Below are 21,625 nucleotides of genomic sequence, written 5' to 3'. Positions count from 1 at the left end.
AAACTCCTTCAGAACTATAATATAACCCAAATACCAATGCATCTTGTCAACAAATGAATAACAGGTATATTACAGTTCTAACCAAAGTAGATTTGAACTGTTATAACAACAACACAACTAATAATAATGCCATAAAATATTTAAGTTATAAACCATATGAACTAATTATAGCTCATACTATAAGAAGGGAACACTTTTGCTCTTCTTTCCTTACGCGATATTATATGCTGTACGCAATTTTTGATAAAACAGGGATATTTAAAAGTTTAAATAATAAAACTCCCCTATATCTACTTTAAAGTACCAAAACCTGCTTTAATTGCTAATTAAAGATAAAATTACAACTAAAATCACATAAAAATAAAAGGTAAACTTACAGAAGGTTCATGGAATTAATTAAAGCAATACTTTCCACATAAGACCAGTCCTAACATCACACATATCCTCTCACAGTATTAATAAATTGCAAGTTTTCAAAATAAACATGGTTGAAAGGAGATCTGATATAAATACAGACAAGTTAAATACCCTTTCAAAATCAAAGAGTTCCAAACCAATTGACTAATATTTTGACACTTTCATAGAGGATACAAAAGAGTAATTATAAAGTCTTACAATAAAGTCATGGACTAAAAGATAATTAACTAAACGATACATTTCCGCTTATAATTCTGGCCAAAGCAAAATCTGCGACCAGAAATATGTGCACAGTCATCTCTTTATGCACAAATAAGCAGCGGAATGATTACCATTATAACAAAATGCAAATTTAATTAATACAAAACCTATAATTCTGGACACGTACAGAATTCATATCTATAAAACATTGAACATAAATTATAATATCAAATTTCAAGAGATATAAATCCATTCCAATAACAATTACTTGCATTTCCGTTTACCCTGTAAACTCGGGAACAATATAATAGTATGTTATTCTAATCTGATAACAGAGATATCATAATTTATGTAGAATTTTCCCACTCAAGATTATATCCAGTGGTAAAATTTACGTCTTCTCTCTTGACAGGGGGAGACCAACCATATACAATACATGTCGACTAAATAAGTCGATCCCTTCAAAAATATTTATACACAAAAAATATAAAAGGAAAATTGTATATGTATAAGTTTTGAATCTGTATAGTCTAAACAGAGTCAAACGAGTAATACAAACTGTACAAATATACGCATGTCACTGCGTAACCCAATATATACAAAATTGAGTTAAAAGTTAAAATATCTAATACAAACTATGTATGCCTTGAATTGAGATGAACTTGATTAGTTATTAAGCCTATAACCAATCTACATACAAAAAAAAATATGTCAAAACTTTAATTATAGTTAGAAACCGGAAACGCCCACTCAGGATCTAGCAGTAGCAAAAGTGGGATAATAAATAGATTTTGGAAAAATAAGTTAGTTTATCATAGAACTCCAAGCAGTGAAGACCTTATCTATTAGTGTAAGTGTATCAGTCAGAAAGGTAACTTTTGATTGTGGATATAAGCATTTATTAAATAAACTTAACTGTTTAACAATGTATCCTAAGATAATATTAATAATACTAAGTACGTACTACTATAGTACAACAGCAAACACAATGACAGACTTGATACCCACTCACTATCAAAGTGGAGAGTATATAGGCTACACAGCTGTAGCAATTCAATCCATTCAAGTTGATATATCTGTAGGCAATACAGCGCCTGAAATAGCAATCTATGATGGCCTGAAAACTCAATTAGACATTAGCTACGATGGACGCACATTCACTTCAGCACAAACTAAACTTATAGGCAAGTTATATACCAAAAAGATTAAGGACTTGCTTATTGAAGTAATAAAACTTATCCGCAAAATCAAGGAAGCTATTGAAACAGTAACTCCCTTAATAAGTTCTAACCGCATTGAAGTGACTAATAACGTAAATAAACTTTCTTATAAGCTAGATCATGATAAGTTTGATTTTACACAGTTATTGCTTGCAGAGATAGTACCACAAATTGTAAGTGGTATAACTCTTCATGCCAAAGCAGCTAACTTTGTGCAAACAGCAGAATACTCTTATGTTGATAGCTTGAGCAACTTAGCCATCACGAACTTAGAAGAGCTTAAAGCAGACTTAAACTTCAGACTTACTCTAATTCAAGATCTTGCAAAGACGGATATCACAGACTCTATTAAAACTTTTGTAAGGCAAGAGCTTAACTTGGACTATACTCATAATCTTGGATTGGAAGTCCAAAGCCGTTTAAGTGGTGGTACAACATCATTCACCACTATCCTATCCATGGAATTAAGTTCTGAGCCAATAAAAATCTACAGATACGCACCAATTCCTTTTGATGAATGCTATATCGATTCCATTTATTACTTGGATAAAACCAAAAGAGTATACAGACAATCTTACTATAACGCTTATCTACCGGTTGAAGCTGACCAGTGCCTTAAGGGACTACTTAGCGTTAATGAAACATTGATAACCAAGCACTGCCCTTTGGCGAAACAGACTTATCCCTACGCTTATGTGCAAGATGGAATTGTCTTTACTAGCTTGAGTGAGAATACTAATCGCAGTTTAGAGAATGCATCAATAACTATTACATCCACTCCTTTTATTATAACAGGAGGATCATATAATCTCACATTGGGAGATACGATCACACAATTCGCACTAGGCTATGACCGACAGACCACGGCACGAACTTTACCATTTGCGTCAGAATCACTATGCCCACCTAAACCTAAAGAACCATTGACCATTAGAACTATCTTCGCTCATATAGAAGAAATAGCTATATACGTGTCGATAACAATTATCATGGTCATAATATTAGACAGGATCACTACATTCCTAGTCAGACTCTTGAAAAGAATATTAAGAGTATTTCAGAGGAGTTTGCGTATACGCGGTAGAACGCTTATCCCTCAACGACCAGATGCACATCATCATAACCTAACGGTAATCTACGGCAGGAGAGGTCACCCCGCCGCAACTACCGCTAGTTATCGACCTAGAAACTCAAACAGAATAGTCAGATAAATATACAAGTTAACATGATTCCTATGACTTGACTTCTAATGCATCCAGATGGAAAGACTTACGGACATTCCCAATGATATAAAAGATTTTGCCAATCGGAAAAATATAATACTCTCGTACTTACCTATACAATATCATACTTATACTCTTGTACGTTTTTATAAAAATCTACGTTATTATTGAAGGATTTACCCTAAAAGGTAGTGATAGAAACGGCAAGAAAATAAATCGCATATATAAGTAACTATGATACCAAAAGAACATAGCAGGTAATGATATTACTTATTTAATCGTTATAAAATAAGCAAATTTCAAAACTAAGCTAAAACGCTTCATAAAGGTAACAATTTTATCTAATTATTATCATTACTAACGTGACAAACGAACAAGTAACGCTTATAGAGTAGCTACGTAATTTTACACAACATATGTTAAACCAGTAATTAACAAAGTATGTATGTTACTTAAAAAATCTCTATATTTATTTTAACAAAAGTAGATAATCTTTAGAAAAGGTATAAAATTTTTTGACAAATACTTCTTTTTGGTGAAAATTATAAAGTTAAGACAATTTCTAAAACAGGATATAAACTCCCATTTAACAAATCTTTGGAAACAAAATTGTGATAATAGGAAAAAAATTTCTGACAAGTTTTAACAAATTTAGTTAATATATTTTTTTTTGGACTTAAGCTGTATACTGGCACATAAGAAAAATTCCGAGATCATTAAAAATAATTGAGCAATAAATGTAAAAACTTATATATATATAGGCACATAGCCTATCAACGACTCTACTCGAATCAGGAAAATTCTATTTGGTGGAAATAAAATTTAGATTTAGCTTTAATGACAGGCCTAAGAAAATTTTACCCCGAAACTTAAGTTTTACGGCTGTTGTAGTAAGAATTAAAGGGATGTAAAGTTCTATAGTTTTGAAGAGGAATGATATATACTCTAAACCTTAATAATTTAAACAATTCTTCCTTAATGAAATTACCCGATCAATGATACTACTTTAATTGCTCAAATATTAAAATTTACAAACAGTCTTTACATATCTCTCTTACAAGTACTTGAATAAGCATATTTAAATAGCTTTGTCTAACGTCAGTCTTTCAGTCTACTTAGATATTGGTTACAAAAAAAAAATATATATGCTATTTACAGGTCCTCTATATATATCACAGCACAATTAAAATTCACGATTAATGCACAGGGATGGATATAAATGAAAGATCAGAGAAAAGGTACTGAGGCACAAGTTCGACTAAATATCTATATACATAACCCTTAAAAGCTAACAAGAATGAATAAATTGTGATATAAGGCTGAAATTAAAATTGTTAATATAATATTGAGAAAAGAAATTTAGTTCAACTATGACGAAAGTAATTGAGACTACACGAAGTTTTAAATTAGGGGAAAAGAAAATACAACCTTATACCATTATTTCCTTACATACTAAGTTCCTTACAAGCTAACATGTAATGATATATCAAAATAACAACGGTGTAAATTATTTGGTCTTGTACAGTATGAAAGTCATAACGTCTAATATTTTACTAAATAGTAATCACTATTTTGACTAGTTACATAGATTAAGAATTTTGTCACACGTGTCTGAGCAGTTTTTGTCTAATAAAAAATTACAATGTCTATGACCAAGCTAACATTCGCCACTTCAACGCGTACGCTTAGGGCCGGCAGAACCCCGTCGCCGAGGGACACATTCAGCATCGGACTCCTCCCTGCTATTTTCCGACGAATGCGCAACTGAAGTCAGGCTAGCCGTCTCTGAGGCAGTCTCTGGCGGAAGAGATGGGGTGGGAGTCTCAACTGTAAGACACAGCCGCTCTAAACCTCCCACAATTCTCTCTGGCAATGGGAACCGAATCTCACTACCCATAGAACCGAACTGGCTGGATGGTATATCGATCTCGAACACGTCCACCAGAGGAAGTGTATTTTCCGCTTCCTAAAATAGGGAAGTAAATATTAGTTAAAACAGAAAATATTAACAAATAATCAGGGAGAAATATAATAATGTTTACCCATATAGATAATTGAGCAGCCCTGATACTTTTAGAAAATTTTTATTAAATCCGCTAAAATCATAATGCTAACCATTGGAAAGGGATAAGCACTATGGTTAAAATAACTTATTGTATATACGCATAGCTAAAGTCACCAAATTCTTTACCTCAAGTCACGTAATTTTGGCGACTAATAATATTAAACGAATTTAGCAAACTTACCGCTGAAAGGTCTGCTGCAGATGGGGAATCAATGCGACTAAGGCATAGAGATGAACTATAGCTGGATCCTTCTGCAGACCCTCCAGTACTGGGCGGGCTAAACCTTAGCATGTTTGTATAATGCTCCTCCAGATTGATTGAGTTGGTCGCCTAAAATATAATAGATTTTATTAGTTTAATCGCAACGCCAACAAAGAATCTAGGAAAATCAGGAAATCAGAATGCCTAAAATCCTGTAAAGCTATATGATTAGGTAGCGATTCGACCCACTTTATAATAGAATTAAAATCTTAAAACGGTTCAAAAATGCTTATGCAACCATACATTTTAAGATTAATATTCTACCAATAAAAGAATTTTAGTTGCAAATACCTCTAGATACGTGTGCAAATATACAGCCTCTTTCTGAAGATTAATATAGAAAAACTAAAGTATGGATACTTACATGAAGACGCTCTGTTTGATCAAAGATCAACGGACGGAAGCCAGGACTTCCCGACGGGGTGTCCAATCCTGCAGGCACATTACTTCCAGTAACTCGATCCTCAGTGGCAGACAGGTGGTGTACAGCAAACAGCCCAACTCTGGATCTCACTTCGGCTGGAGTCGATGGACTAGCAGAGGGAGCCTAAAACAAAAAGAAAACATTAAAGTCTTGATCTAACATTTAAAATCCCAATGAGAAACGTGCGGCACGAGCAAACTCTCAACCTTCCCAGAGGGAAATAATATTAGGTTGCTAATTAAGATTTTAGTAAATGTTAACTGGTATCTCAATTTAATTGCGGTAACCGAGCGGATTTCTCTGGCGACATAAAACGACGACAAACGGTGAGCGATATATATGGAAGAGCCGAAAGTCAACGTTGAGGAAGTGAGAATAGGACAGAACAACCCTGCAACATCATGATGCTTTATTAGACAAAACGGGTGGCTAGAAAAAAAATATACAAAACAGAAAAGAAATATACAACAGAAGAAAACTCACCTGTGTGTCTGACAGAATATCATCCATCACAGAGGACGCGGCTTCATACATGCCTGTATCCGACGGCTCCACAGTTGGCGACGTAACTCCAGATCTAGTCCTGTTGGTCCTGTTACCGCAGTGAAGAAGCTCAATGGTCCTGACGCCTATATTACGGAGGCGCGTACATACATCTCTTATCCAGCGAGCCAGCGACCTGTCTGAGGTGTTGTCTAAACGTGTTAGAGTCTCAAGCCCTACAGCACCGAAGAAGACCACTATGAGAGCACAAGAAAACAAGCCTAAACCCAACAACATGTTAATTAAGCCATCCATGTTGAGTGCGTCCAGACTCGTCTTCTGGTCTCTCCTCGACTCGGCAGACCCAGAATCACCTCCGGCAACATCGTCACCAATGTCACCGCAGGAGTTCTGCATCACCGAATTGAGGAGAGACCAGATGATTTGTATCGTTCTACTAAGCATCAGTGAGAGATGCTCGTTGCCAAACATCTCCCCTTGATCCCTTTCGGACTCTACAGTATCAAAAGTACTTGTACTCCCATAGTCATCGACGTCAGCAAGGCTTGGCATCCCAGACGCGTCGCTGTACACTGAACTCGAGTCGTCTAAGGAGGTTTCGAGAAGCGAGGAATTGGCAAGAGTGGCCGCAGCCGCTCTCATCGATTCCTCGAATCTTTCCTTAATATTCTGATGCGCGTCCAGGCTGTCAGGAATATACATTATGAGCGGATGTAAATTTAAAATTGAGGACTAGTGATTCTGAAAGGCAATATAGTAAAATTAATTTTATGAAAAAGACTGTACACACGAATATTTTTTTTTGTATTCTAAGCAACTATGGTTGAGCTTCCTAACCATTAAAACTTTGATTTATCATTTAAAAATAAAATACTTTAAGTTAAAGAATATGTAATTAATCTTACATAATTCAACACTTAAAAATAGCTATAGTTAAGCTATTCAAACATTAACACTTTGATTTATTCATTTATAAGTAAAATTTATTTTAGTTAAAGAATATGTAATTAACCTTACATGATTCAACGCTTAAAAATAGCTATCGCTAAGCTATCCAAACATTAAAACTTTGTTTTATCAGATTCAATTAAGTTAACCCTTACAGATCGGGGGGGGGGCTCAAAGAGCCCCCCCCTCTAGTTTTTTCAATCTCATTTTTTTTGTAGGTAAGATGAAGAGCTGTAACTTCATGACTTTTTAAGTTTAGTAATTATACGTCGGCAAGAGTTGATTTTATTAGGATATCTGGTCTGTGTCGGTCGTGGTGTCCGGTCAAAGTCGGTTGGGTAGCAAAAAAAATTTGAAAAAATTCTAAATAAATCTTAATTTCTACATTATGACTTTTGTGTATAAGGTAGAAACCTAAAATTTTTTGGTGAATACTTAGATATCAATGACCTTCTGAGAAAAGTGGTGTTATGACCGTTTGACCGCTCCCTGACCGACTTTATGACCGATTTTTGTCCGGCTTTTACTACATACATATATCATGAATATCGTGGCTTCTATTACAGCTAGAGACCTATAACTTTTTTTGGTAAATCCTTGAGCAATAATAAACAGATAGAAATATTAATTTGCGCCGCCAACCGCCGTTTTACCGCCGTAACCGCCGAAAATGGCGGTTTCCGTTATTTGCCGTTTTTCGGCGATGATCAGAAAAAGTAATTTTTTTGTTATGAAAAATAAAAGTTCGTCCTAAAATTTGGTCATCCTAGCTGCAAAATTGGCCGCTCTACAGCTGTTTTAAAATTTAGCGGCTGGCCGCTAAAAAGCGGCTAAGGAAGGGTCTGACTGCTATGAAAAGAAAAAGTAATTTTCTCTAAAAATACACATGAACCACCAGAAAAAAAATTTACGTCTTTATCTGTACCAGGAGCTGAGATAGAGGGGGGGGCTCAAAGAGCCCCCCCCCCCGATCTATTAAGGTGGGAATTGGGGCCCGATCTGTAAGGGTTAAAGAATATGTAAGTAATTTTACATGATTCAACGCTTAAAAATAGCTATCGCTGAGCTATCAAAAACATCTTCATTATGATGTATCAAGCAATTAAAACTTATGTACTAGCTAAATCTGAATATTTTCAATGACGTTTTAAAAGCACTTTCGATAAAGCTAGCTAAATATAATTTTTGTAAGCGACCATTTTAAAACAAATATGGTTGAGTTACTCGTAACGTAAATAACCTATCAATTAGCGTCATTATAATTGAATTAAGTAAAAAGAAAATCTTATTTTAAAACCTATAGTAAAATTGTTTTAGAAGATTTGAGTCAGGACTCAATAAATTTTGATTATAAAAAGGGACGCTGTAATCAAAAGTTAAAACGAATAAAATGATGGAACATATCTGTATCAATATAAGTTTTGCTTACGATGAACGAATTTAACTTTTGCAGACGGAAAACGTAAACAAAACAAGGTACGTCAATTTACCTGATGATTCAGATATGTCCTATCAAAACTACAAATATTATATAAAACAAAATTGTCATGGATTGAAGATATACCCATATTGCTTCTAACCCACTTTCGATCAAAAATATAGTGATAAAGGCCTTATCGACGAAGAAAATAAGATTCTTGAGTCTTAAATAGAGGCTAACGAATGCAATAATGGGCATATCAACAATCCATAACATAAAAACATTCATATAAAACAAACGGGTTACTATATTTTATCACTTTTATATAAATTCTCTTGGAATTTAGTGGTAAAATTAAACACTCGAACGCAAGCTCCGCTCGCAAAGACAATTATTAATAAAATGAGCATAATTACTGGGCCGCCAGCTTTTTATAACCTCGCTCAAATCCAACCCCTATCACTTTTGACCGCCCAAACATAAACAAAGGGTTGACAACTTATTGTTACGTAAAATTTAATTACGGACGTCGAACGATATATTTTGTAGATATTAAGTCTAAAAGATATACTTGACAAGCGATGTAATGTAAGACATTAGTCTTTAAAATGATTAAAATTTATTCGTGTTAAAAATAAAATAAATACAGCTAATGCCAACAATGGTATAAACCATATGTACATATACAAAATATACAAACAAGGGTTACCAACTATTGTTAGTAAAATCTTATATTTATACATATATACGAGTAATGTAACCAAAGAAATTAATACGATATGTAAATACTAATTGTACTTATAAATTTTTATATAAAATATTGTTTAAATTCAGGAAACAGTTATATTTAACAGAAATAGAGATAACTAATCAATCCATTATAGGTCTATCTGTAACGAAAAGAATTTCTATAATATCCCAGGGATAAAATGATTAATAAAAGATTATTAAAACTTCTTTTGTTTAGATTACCATAGCCAGGATACCCCAAGAGACCGGTTGGAGCACGCGCACTAACTCTTTTTAGGATCTACCATGGACCAGCCTGGAGATAACCTAGATGATCATGGAGTATTAGAGCCCTACCACCACCCTACCTTGGACGGATTGCGGTTGTGTTCCTGTCAATACCTTGACACTATAGACGAGAACAACAACATTATCACCACACCAGAGTACGATGGACTCTCAGAGAACCTGTCCATCACCATCAGGAATTTCTTGTTAAATACAGCCCTGAATACCAGAGAAGATAGTGGAGTGGAGACCGATAGTGACACTAGCTCCAGCAGCACACTATCCCTCTCTACCAATGACCTCAACCAACTCTACTATGACCTGGAAAATCACTCAATCACCTTGGACGAGAATGGCAACGAGGTAGCACAAGTGGATGCCCTTGGCTACATATCTACCTCACCCCCAACCTCAACCTACACCTCAGAAGAGAGCATTTCACCACCTAGTTCATCATCAGAAGAAGCTGAACTATCCAGAACAACCAACGCAAAAACATTTATTGATGTGACAATGTTAGATAAAACTAAACCCCTCAAGAAAAGAATGTATTCTATTTGGGAGGTTTATCATCTTGTATACCCAGCTATGAAAATACGCAAAGCTTACTTTCTTAATGGAAAGCGTATTTAACTTAGCTTGGAATACATTTATAGTTTATTGTAATGCCTATATACTGGGACTACTAAACTTTTTCTTTTTCTCTTTTTTCTTTTTTAACAACTTACCCCCATTGGAGATGCGATCCTCAATTTTCAAATTCTTTGAACGTACATATGAGACTTTTACAGAAATGCTTCGCATCCACAACTATCTATCTATGCTTGATATAAAGTCAACACTTTATAGAGCATATTATGAATACTTGATTGACGCGTGCCCCGCAATTATCTAGTAGCACTCAGGGGCAAGACACAATTACTTTAGCTAGGCCCAAGGCATTATTTGTATCAATTTATGCATTCATAGGCCTATCTTTACCTATATGACACCATATATGGGTAACGCTAGCCTATTCATGGTAATCTGTATGTGATTTGCTAATAGTATATGTTTATTAAAGATATTATGTTTATAGTTAATGTAATCATATAAACATCCAGTACAAGTATGTATGCCTACAACCATGCCTGATTTACGTCACATATTAACACACAGACATTTAATTGCACAGACAAACACTAAAATCCTGGTCCAGAGCTAATGTTATAGCATGTACCTCTTGAATTTATTCAGTTATTTATTAACTCTCCTACCATCAACTTCTCTTTCTGGCTTTAAAAGGTAATGACTTAGTTGTTTGGCATGCATTGTAGTTTAAATTTAGGCCCCTTAGTACTTAGCATGAATTGAGCTCAGGCCTTATGTTAGAATCCTAACACTTAGCACAATTCACTGCTTGGGACTTAGGGCACATTTCTGTCCTACTCTACTTATAATTTTAACACTTATCCTGTAAATATTTTCATACTTAACTTATGCATTTGTAATATAAATACACTTTATAAAAACATTTTCCTTCCTTAATACTTAATATACTTATATAATTCTGATCGAATATCAAAACCAACCATTTATTCTTAGGTTAAAGCAACATAATACTTCGCGTGGGTCTTTTGTTGAGCTTCCACCAGCTCAACCAAATTCGTATCATACTTGTGGGAATAGAGGGTTAAGCATTCTAAACAAGCGAACCGACGATGAGAATGTCTATGTGTATTGCATTAAAATTAGGTTTTAGTAGTACTCATAGAAGAGCGGTCTCCATACCTAAATATGGACAAACGCCCCATTCGCACACACAAACAAATGCAACAAGTATATAATTAACACCAAGACATTAACAAACAATGGCAAATTTGTCCATAAATAGCACAGCAATAGCAAGTTCAAAAAGTTAAATGTGCAGCAGTCTTGTAAATATATCATTTAACGCATTTTAAGACGTAAAAACGAAGATGCTGAAAGTCGTTCAGAAAAATTTTGACGTCAAAAAATAAGGGATGAAAAGAGGAGGAGTGGGAAAGAAAACCCCTAAAAAAGAGGTGGATAATCCCTCATTTTTATGACGTAACATTGAGCAACTTTCACAGTCTCCGTAAAAACAATTCTTTAGTTCTTTTTAATGTGTGTAATTGTATTTTATATTAGTAATATTCTGGAACAAAAATAAGGTAAGTGTATTGATTTAATTATAACGGACCGGACGGTATGGCCCTATTTATAGAGTAGCGCCTACTAGAAACTTCAAAGCAAAAACAAATACAATGTATATATATATTAGCACCTAGCCATTAATACACAAGGACATTTATGTCCATAACTTACGCAACATAAAGAATAAAATATTTTATTATAGTGAAACATTGTGTATGTGTAGTTATACATACCAGGGAAGAAAATTTAAAATCAAATAAAGCAATAAGAGTGAATAGAAAAAATATGAATTATAGCAGATACTGTTTGTTTTGTAAATTTTTAATTATTATTAACTTTTATAATCCGTCCACAAACAAAAAAGCTAAAGCCTGGCATGTGGCAGGCTCTTATTTAGGAGTAGCTGCACTCATAAAAACTAAACAAAAACAGTTGCATTGTGTAAATTAGCATCCACCGATTAATAATTTTGTATGGAATGATATGAGAAAACTGAAAACTAATTAAGATAAAACTTCCCATAGTTAAAAATACTGACTCGTCATTATAATAGAGATTAGAGAATCCGTAGATAGTCAATATAAAGAATGTAGCATAAAACCATATAAAGATTTTGATAAAAAAAAGTCTAGTTCCATTCTAGGATCTATATAAAGCTTACCCAAATCAACTTAACAGTCAAATAAAAAAAAAACGTACTACTTCACATAATGCGATTAACATATTATCTTGTAGAATAATTTTTAGTAACAATGCTACTCTATATTTCAATTTTCTGCCTGTCCGTCCATCAGTGTGTTATAAAGCGTAAAGGGGAATCGTGATTTTGTACTGCTTTTTAAATCCATTTTTTTGTGAAGATTCCCTGTTCCATCAATCATCCAGAGTATAATTTACTTAGTCCATAGGTCTATCGGTTATGCTTCGAATAAAATCCTTTTTTTTCATTTTTAATTTATGAAATAATTTTTTGCCAACTTAATAAAAAACTATATAACTTACTTTGTCTGTTTGTCCATCTATAACATTTTTTTGTGCTTCACTACTTATGTCATCCTTGTTTATTGTTCATAATTAAAAAAAAAAGATTATATCAATGTGATGTTTTGATGTTATTGCGGATCTATTTGTTTTATAACCTCTATTCTCAAGATCGTATTTTCTGATTACTATTTGTAATGCACTCTCTTTTAAGATAAAATCTAACCAATTACTTTAGTTCATACAATCGTAAGTGAGCAAAATTATTTTTGCAATAATGGTGGAGCAAAAATAAACTGAAGGGTTCGGGCTGTAGTAATTTAGGACCTTTAAAAATAGGACTTACATTTTAAATGAATGAAAACCCCCATGAAGGGGGGTTTCTACTGTTAGTTAGCTTTTTAATTCTATCTTTATTTTCAGAACAAATCAAAATGTGAGGTTTTTAAAATTTTTCATGAAATTTTGATGTATATAATAAATTATTTGATCTCAGATTTGGAAACACTATGGCGCTTCTATTCAGGTTGTCATTTTTGTTTTCGTTGTGCAGCTACTCTACAAGTCATTAATATCAAACTGTCTGTAGTTTCAGTAGCGTGCACAAGGTATACTCGCGAGTTGGACCTTTAAAAGAAATAAAAAGGTTAAGTCAGGTCCCTCAAATTAAATCCCCTGATACACGCCCATTAGCTGAATATTTTATATGCTTCATTCTGTCTTTCTCTTTATTTGCTTCTCTCTCTCTCTCTCTCTCTCTCTCTCTCTCTCTCTCTCTCTCTCTCTCTCTCTCTCTCTCTCTTTCTCTCTCTCTCTCTCTCTCTCTCTTTCTCTTTCTCTTTCTCTCTCTCTCTCTCTCTCTCTCTCTCTCTCTCCCTCTCCCTCTCCCTCTCTCTCTCTCTCTCTCTCTCTCTCTCTCTTTCTCTCTCTCTCTCTCTCTCTCTCGCTCCATTTTTCTGGTTTTAACCTAAAAACTTAAATTTTTCATTTAATATTTATTTTTGTTTTTCAGGGCTGTTTTACTGACCAGCCTACAAGCAGCTATTTTCTGTGATGAAATAATACAAACTAATAATGAGGAAACAAGCAGTATAGAATCGTCTGATCAAAGTGAAACCAGAGGTATTTGATTTACAATCTGTTTACTTTTTAATATTGTATCTACAGTGGCGTGCGAAGCACTTTGTCTAGGGGGGGGCATTTTGATTATATATACTAATTTTAAATAAGGGCGTTTTAAGGGGTGGGATTATTTGATTATGGGCCTCCTAGTCCTTATCCCTTCTTCTTCATCCCTTCCCCCATCCCTATTTCCCATTTATATCCCCCACCTCCTTCCCCCCCATCTCTTCCCCCCCCATCTCTTCAACACCATCCCTTCTCCCCACCCTGCAATGACCGAACACAGGTCTCCTTAACAAAACCTTAGATTAAAAAAAATCTCCAAAGAAACGGACAACGGGGCCTTCAAATAGGGCACAGTGGTGGTCAGAATCCATTGGAGATTAAATCTTAGCTGCTCCTTCTTGCCAGATATTGCAATTTGAAGTTTTGTGGTAAAAATGCCTAAAATTACAAGAATTCCAAGGATATATGCATACATTTTTGATCAAATAAAAAGGTGAATTTAAAATTTGAGGAGTTTAGATGTCTCTGTATATGTAAACTACACAGTTCCTCCCAATTTAGAAAATTTTAAAACTTTTAAGAAATTATTTTAACAAGAGTAATGAAAAAGGTAAAATGTCCTGTCCAGTTTATAACTTTAAGCTAGAGGCTGTTACCCTGGTACAGTAGGAAAAATCCTCAGTTCAAGTTTACATATAGCTAAAGTTAATTCTTAAAATACTCACAACCTCCTCCCCCCCCCCCCTACAACCCCACCACTTACAGCCCACAAATTTAAGGAGGGAGGGGGTGGGGGGGGGGGGGAAGTAATAGTATTATGTTTTACTCAAAACTACTTGAAGTATTGTGAGAAAAATTTTTATGTAAGATTCTTAGGCCCAAAGTTTCTGGAAATATTGTTGACTACCCCCCCCCCCCCCCCCTAAGAAATCTAATAGGAAGGGGGTGAAGGGGCAGAGTTCTTTAGATATCACTAAATAAATATATAAGCTTTAGTACTTAAACTTTAGTAGGCATCAAAATCTCTTGCAAATATTACTTTTACAAACATTACTGAATCCCCCCCCCCCCCCATCTGTTGGAAATAGTGACTAGTGGCATAGGTAAATAATATTGTGTATCATTTAGAAATCTCTAGAGATATTTCAACTTATATAGGCCAATATTTACTTTTATAAATATCTATTCCAACTACAACCCTCCCAATTTAGTACAATTATTTTGCTGCATAATGTTCTCCAACCTATTGTCAACCCATTGCTCCTTCCCCAAACATTGAATAAGTAATACATATAAATCAATTTGGAAATCTAAAAGCTCTATTCCAAAGTTTGCTCCTCATTACTTTAGTGGTTCCTGAGTATAACACAGGTGGTGAGATTGTATGGAAGGTAGCTGTAGAGATAGGGGAGGGCAAGCAATAATTTAATATTTTTTTATGGGGGTGGAGTATGCAGCAATATAATTTTTCTGGTTGGGGTTGGTTGAAGTTGGGGAAAGGCCAGCAATATTTCTTCAAGTATGAAGTAATTATGGACTTACTAAAGTTTAAATCAAAAAGCACACTATATCTTGAGTAATCTCCAAGTAAATCACAAGGGTATTGCTATACTCGCTTCTATTACATAATTTGAGGGGGGGGGAAGGAGATTGTAAAGCAATATAGAGGGAAAGGGGGCTTGGGGGGGCTGGGGGGGTTCAGCAAAATTTGTAAAAGTTACTTTTGGCCAACCAAAGCATATCTCAAAGGTTTGCTTTGTTGCTATAATTCTAGCGGTCTCTTAGTAACACAACAGAGTAGTGCCCTATCAACTGCAACCCTCCCCCCTTTCTCTCTTTACAAAATGTTATGTTTTTGATTTATGGGGGGAGGGGAAGAGGTCAGCAATATATGAAAAAGTGCTTTGGGTCCTACAACAATACAAATCCAAAAGCTTATATATATATCTAATAGTCGTTTAAAACACATTAGAATGATCTTTTGTCACCCCCCTTCCCCTCTCAATTAGGTTAGGAAGAAGGGAAGGGGGGGGGAGAATTTTTCGCACTATACTTAATTAGTTTTTGAGAAACACATAATAGTATCATTATGCTTCCCCCCCCTCTCCACCACAGTTGGGGGGGGGGGGGGGGAGGGAGCAGAATTACTAAAAGTAACTTGGGCCATATGTAAACTTAAGGGTAATAGCCTTTAGGATAAAGTTGTAAATTGGACAAACCTCCTTAAGCTTATAGTACCTTATTTATTACTCTTATTTAAGTTAAAAATATCATTTATAGTAGTAAAAATTGTTTTGAATGGGGATGTAGTGTGTAGTTTACATATGAAGAGATATCTAAACTCCTCAAATGTTAAAATCACCCTTTTTATTTCATGAATTAAGGTGTTCACTTATGCATATATCCTTGGAATCCATGTAATTTTAGGCATTTTTACCACAAAACTTCAAATTGCAATATCTGGCAAGAAGGAGCAGCTAAGATTTAATCTCCAATGGATTCTGACCACCACTGTACCCTATTTGAAGGCCCCATTGTCCGTTTCTTTGGAGATTTTTTTTAATCTAAGGTTTTGTTAAGGAGACCTGTGCGAAGGGAAGGGAGCTAGAAAGCATCTTCGAAAAAATAGTACAGAAGATAAATTAACCTTCCCCCCCCCCCGCCTCCACCACAAAACATTTTTAATGGGTGGAAGGGGATGTTATAAAATCTCAGCAGGAAGGATGAATAACCCCATTAAAAAAAATTGGGGGGGGGGGGAGGTGAGATAAAAACACTCATTTTGGAAATAATTTACCAAAAATTAACCTAATATGAAAAAATGATATTAAATATTTCTTTATTGTTTGACAACAAGGATGACATTATCTTTAAGTAGCAAAGCACAAAAAATCATTAATAAGAATACAGACAAGTAGATTTAAAGAGCATCTGTTGAAATAAATATATATTTTAGGTAGAAAAAGTCACAAATCCTTTTTCCTGTATGTTGTGTGATGACAGTCAAAGTAAATTACATACTGGATGCTTGAAACAGCAAGAAATTATATTTTTTTTAATATTATAATCCACAAAAAAATTTATCGTACCATAAAAACCAAAGATATGATGAACTGTGTAAAAAATAAAAAAAAATTACTTTTCCTTTCATTGTGATAAAAAGCAGAAACCATTTGGAAGGGCGCGAAGCGCAAATTTTTTTCTTCAAATATGCAGGGAGGGAGGGGTTTTTGGGCTATTTATTACACTAGTCCCCAATATTTCATAGCAGAAACCATTTGGAAGGGCGCGAAGCGCAAATTTTTTTCTCCAAATATGCAGGGAGGGAGGGGTTTTTGGGCTATTAATTACACTAGTCCCCAATATTTCATAGCAGAAACCATTTGGAAGGGCGCGAAGCGCAAATTTTTTTCTTCAAATATGCAGGGAGGGAGGGGTTTTGGGCTATTTATTACACTAGTCCCTAATATTTCATAGCAGAAACCATTTGGAAGGGCACGAAGCGCAAATTTTTTTCTTCAAATATGCAGGGAGGGAGGGGTTTTAGGGCTATTTATTACACTAGTCCCCAATATTTCAAATAAAATTTTCTTATTCGTTGGCTCAACAACTTTGGGGACTTAAATGGAATTTTGATTGGTTGGTTAATTAAGTTGAGTTTCCATACATTTCATCCACTAATTGTAATCTATATAAGGGGTAATTTTGTGTATCATCATTGGGGATGTACAAAATTTCTTTGGTAAAAAGTTTATATGATACAAAATAAAATACTTCCTATAACCTGGTTTGTTATGTTCAGTGAAAAAAGATTATAACCAAATTTCTACACTAATTAAAAAATTTGGTAATGTTAAATGAATAGTAACTGTCTGTTGGAAACTGGGATAGTTTTGCTTTTTGTAGGGTAGGGGGCAAAAAGGGGCATTTTTGTTGACCAGGGGGGGCAAAATGGGGCATTTTTTAACATTTAGGGGGGGGCAGGGGGGGCGGTTGCTAGGGGGGGGCAGGGGGGGGGGCGTTTTGGTCGCTAGGGGGGGGGGGGCGATTGCCCCAAATGCCCCCTTCGGTTCGCACGCCACTGTGTATCTACTTAATATTATTTGATTTTTTCCAGGGATTTTTTCGCTATGTTCGAAACTTCCTTGTGTTCCAAGTCGATTACAGAAGCACCCTAGCACCTTATTTGTTAGTTTATTGTTTGTTTATTACATTTATTATTTTCAATTTATTTAAAATTAGGGGGGGGGTTGATTTTAGTGCTCTTTACACTTTAAGGGAAAGCAAATTTAGATTATTTAATCAAGAGCTTCGCTATTTATGAATGTTTTAAATGACATCCTTGTTTATTTCAGAGTTCAGTCGACAGTCAGATAGATTATTCAATTTCGATGATTTTATTAGGAATTTATTCAATAATTATATTTTCTCGTATTCATTCGAATCCGGTGGATAGGAACCGGTTCTCATCCAAACGCAAAAAAAACCTATGTCTAGCATCGTATTATATCCAGCTTTCTACGAATATAAAAATGTACAATCATAAGATCAAAACCAGATTTTTAGCCCGTGCCTTCGGCACCTCGGGGCTAAAAAAACTAGCTTTAATCACATAATTGTACATTCTATATCCGCGGAAAGCCGTTTATAATACGATGCGAGAAATAACTATTCAATAATTAGATTTTTTCTGAATGTGTTAGTTTTTGTGTCACTTAAGATATTCAAAACGAATTTAAAGGTTTTTCGATCGTTTCTTTCTTTTGCGAACAGATTCGCCCATAGAGGCTATAATTTTTTTTTTTTTTGGGGGGGGGGGATGGGGAAAGGAATTTTTTTCAGAGATTTTGGTAACCTCCCCCAAAATATTTATTAATCTTTCCGAAACCTATTGAAAAGCTTCACGGTAACGGAGAACCAAATTGGTTCAGCGGTTAACAGATCTTAAGCAAAACACACACACAAACATTCTTTTTAAGGATAGACATCCATACAAATTGAATCATATGTTTTATCCTTGCTATCAAAATATAATTATAGGGTGAGTGAAAGTGTTTTTTGATATGACTGATTTGAACAAAATAATTGTCTATTTAGAATTAATTTACTAGTTTTCTGGCTTCTCCTCTAGCTTCTAGAAACTTTCCAGAGAAATAAAAAACTTTCCAGTATGGCTTCGAAACCGATTAATATCATGGGTTTTCTGCAATTCTGAAAAATCATGTAAAGCATCGAATTACAGAAATTTTCCACGAATATATTAAAATACAAATCTTAAAATTAATACCTATTTTGTTAGCCTGGGACTTTGGCCCATCTGGGCTTATAAAACTGGTTTATATCTCAAAGATTTTTATTTTAATGTCCATGAAAAGTTTTCTATGTCTACGATACGATATAAAACAATCTAAATGTATGTGGATATGACAGGAGAAAAATTGTCGTCAATTTATGTTGCTAATACCTCTACCATTTATTGGCCAGTTTGTTCACCCAGTAGAATGGGAGTGGATCGGGTAAAGGGGGGGCGGCCCGCGGGGTAGTTATTTAAGCTGCTGCGCTTTTCACTATATTAGAGAACATGCAAATCTGGTGTAAGATCCAAGTAATAATATATCCATTATTTTATCCATTGAATTTAAAATAACAATTTATTGACAATTAACTCATCAAATGTATTGATTTCACAACTTTACATATGATGCCTAGCCAATTTTTATAAATATATCGAAGCCATTCTACAATTATCAGTAGTGAAACAAAAGTTTAGCTTTTAGCTTGAATGTCTTTTAATTAAAACGTTTGGACACTGATAGTTTAAACTGACAAGTAAAATTTTTAAAAAGTATCCAATCTTTGTTAACCAACAAATGTGAGAATATGATAATGAAACTTTGGGTACAAGTTTAATTTACAGTCCAAACCCACTCCCTTCCTGTTTAAAACGTAAAACAACTTAAAACACACTCTCACAAGTATTTAATAATGTGGAGAAGTGGAGGAATGGATAGATAAATTGAAGATAAACTGAACGCATTGAAGATAAACTGAACGCTCCCTCTACCTCCTTCAGTTAGGGATTTGAATCCATTTTATAGAAGCAGAAATATAACATATGATTACGGTTTTGACCCTCTAAAAAACGTAATCTACCATTCCACTTTCCCCTGTCTTGGTGATGATATCATCAACGCCAATATGATTTTTGTAATCTACCATTCCAATTTTGCATCTCTTGGTGATGATATCACCAATGCCGATACGATTTTTGAAATGTACCATTCCACTTTCAAGAGAGGCGAAACTGGAATGGTGGTTTACACTTTTAACATCAACATAATTGAAATCATATACACCTTTTTCAATTTATGTTAATCGTAGGAATGTATAAAATACTATTTATAATTAATTTTTTTTTATGTAAAATAAAAATAATAACTAGAATATACCATTACTATTATGTCGATTTAAATAAGGAAATCAATGTTTATGAATACACTGATATGTAAACTAGGGTGGGTCGATTTTGGACATTTTTTTTCTGAGGCCAAAGCGGGGATCTGCACTCAATTTATATAGATATAATACACCTCTGGATGATTTAAAATTTATCCTAAGTCTTAAAACCGCTGACGACTAGACATTCAATTGTATAGCTATTTGTAAATGGGAGTCAAAAATTTATTGAATCAGAACTATGGCTTCATGGTGCTCCCTGGAAATGCCTTGAGGAGCTGAGTCAGGAACTTTTGTCCGTTTCAAAAAATCTCGTTCCTAGCCTGAGAAAATCTAAAAAACCTCTACAAATTGGACAATTCTCAATAAACCTTAAAAAATTTTGGTTTTTTAGTGATTTCTAAGGCTAGGAACGAGATATTTTGAAACGGACAAAAGTTCCTGATTCAGCTCCTCAAGGCCTTTCCAGGGAGCACCATGAAGCCATAGTTCTGATTCAAAAAAAGTTTTGAATGTCGTCTTTGCATACTAATAAGTAATGAATTGTATTTTTAAGTGGTCGTGTTCTAAAACTCAATTTTTTAAAATTCTTTTTCGGTCAGAAATGTTTTTAAGGTTAATTTTATCTGTTGCATATCCCTGCTTTGTCTAATTCCGATATGAACCCACCCTAATGTAAACATAAATTTTACATTCCAGTTTCGCCTCTATTGAAAGTGGAATGATAAAATTTAAAAATCGTATCGGCGCTGATGATATCATCATCAAGAGAGGGGAAAGTGGAATGGTAGATAACGTTTTTAGAGGGTCAAAATCTCGTTCCTAGCCTGAGAAAATCTAAAAAACCTCTACAAATTGGACAATTCTCAATAAACCTTAAAAAATTTTGGTTTTTTAGTGATTTCTAAGGCTAGGAACGAGATATTTTGAAACGGACAAAAGTTCCTGATTCAGCTCCTCAAGGCCTTTCCAGGGAGCACCATGAAGCCATAGTTCTGATTCAAAAAAAGTTTTGAATGTCGTCTTTGCATACTAATAAGTAATGAATTGTATTTTTAAGTGGTCGTGTTCTAAAACTCAATTTTTTAAAATTCTTTTTCGGTCAGAAATGTTTTTAAGGTTAATTTTATCTGTTGCATATCCCTGCTTTGTCTAATTCCGATATGAACCCACCCTAATGTAAACATAAATTTTACATTCCA

At 34.4% G+C, this 21,625-nt stretch overlaps 1 long non-coding RNA gene across 1 annotated transcript; it reads left to right on the top strand.

The window, feature by feature from the left end:
• The first annotated feature begins 13,260 nt into the window (after positions 1 to 13,260).
• On the top strand, positions 13,261 to 18,423 carry LOC145331124 (uncharacterized). The gene is made up of 3 exons (XR_013883688.1): positions 13,261 to 13,365; positions 13,852 to 13,961; positions 18,323 to 18,423. It is a non-coding gene; the product is annotated as an uncharacterized LOC145331124 (long non-coding RNA).
• Positions 18,424 to 21,625: the final 3,202 nt, after the last annotated feature.

The sequence above is a fragment of the Acartia tonsa genome, chromosome 11 (assembly GCF_053477335.1).
Source record: "Acartia tonsa isolate MP-2025a chromosome 11, ASM5347733v1, whole genome shotgun sequence".
NCBI classification, from domain to species: domain Eukaryota; kingdom Metazoa; phylum Arthropoda; class Copepoda; order Calanoida; family Acartiidae; genus Acartia; species Acartia tonsa.
The sequence above is the reverse complement of the archived record's forward strand: the minus strand, read 5'-3'. Positions and strand labels throughout refer to the sequence as shown.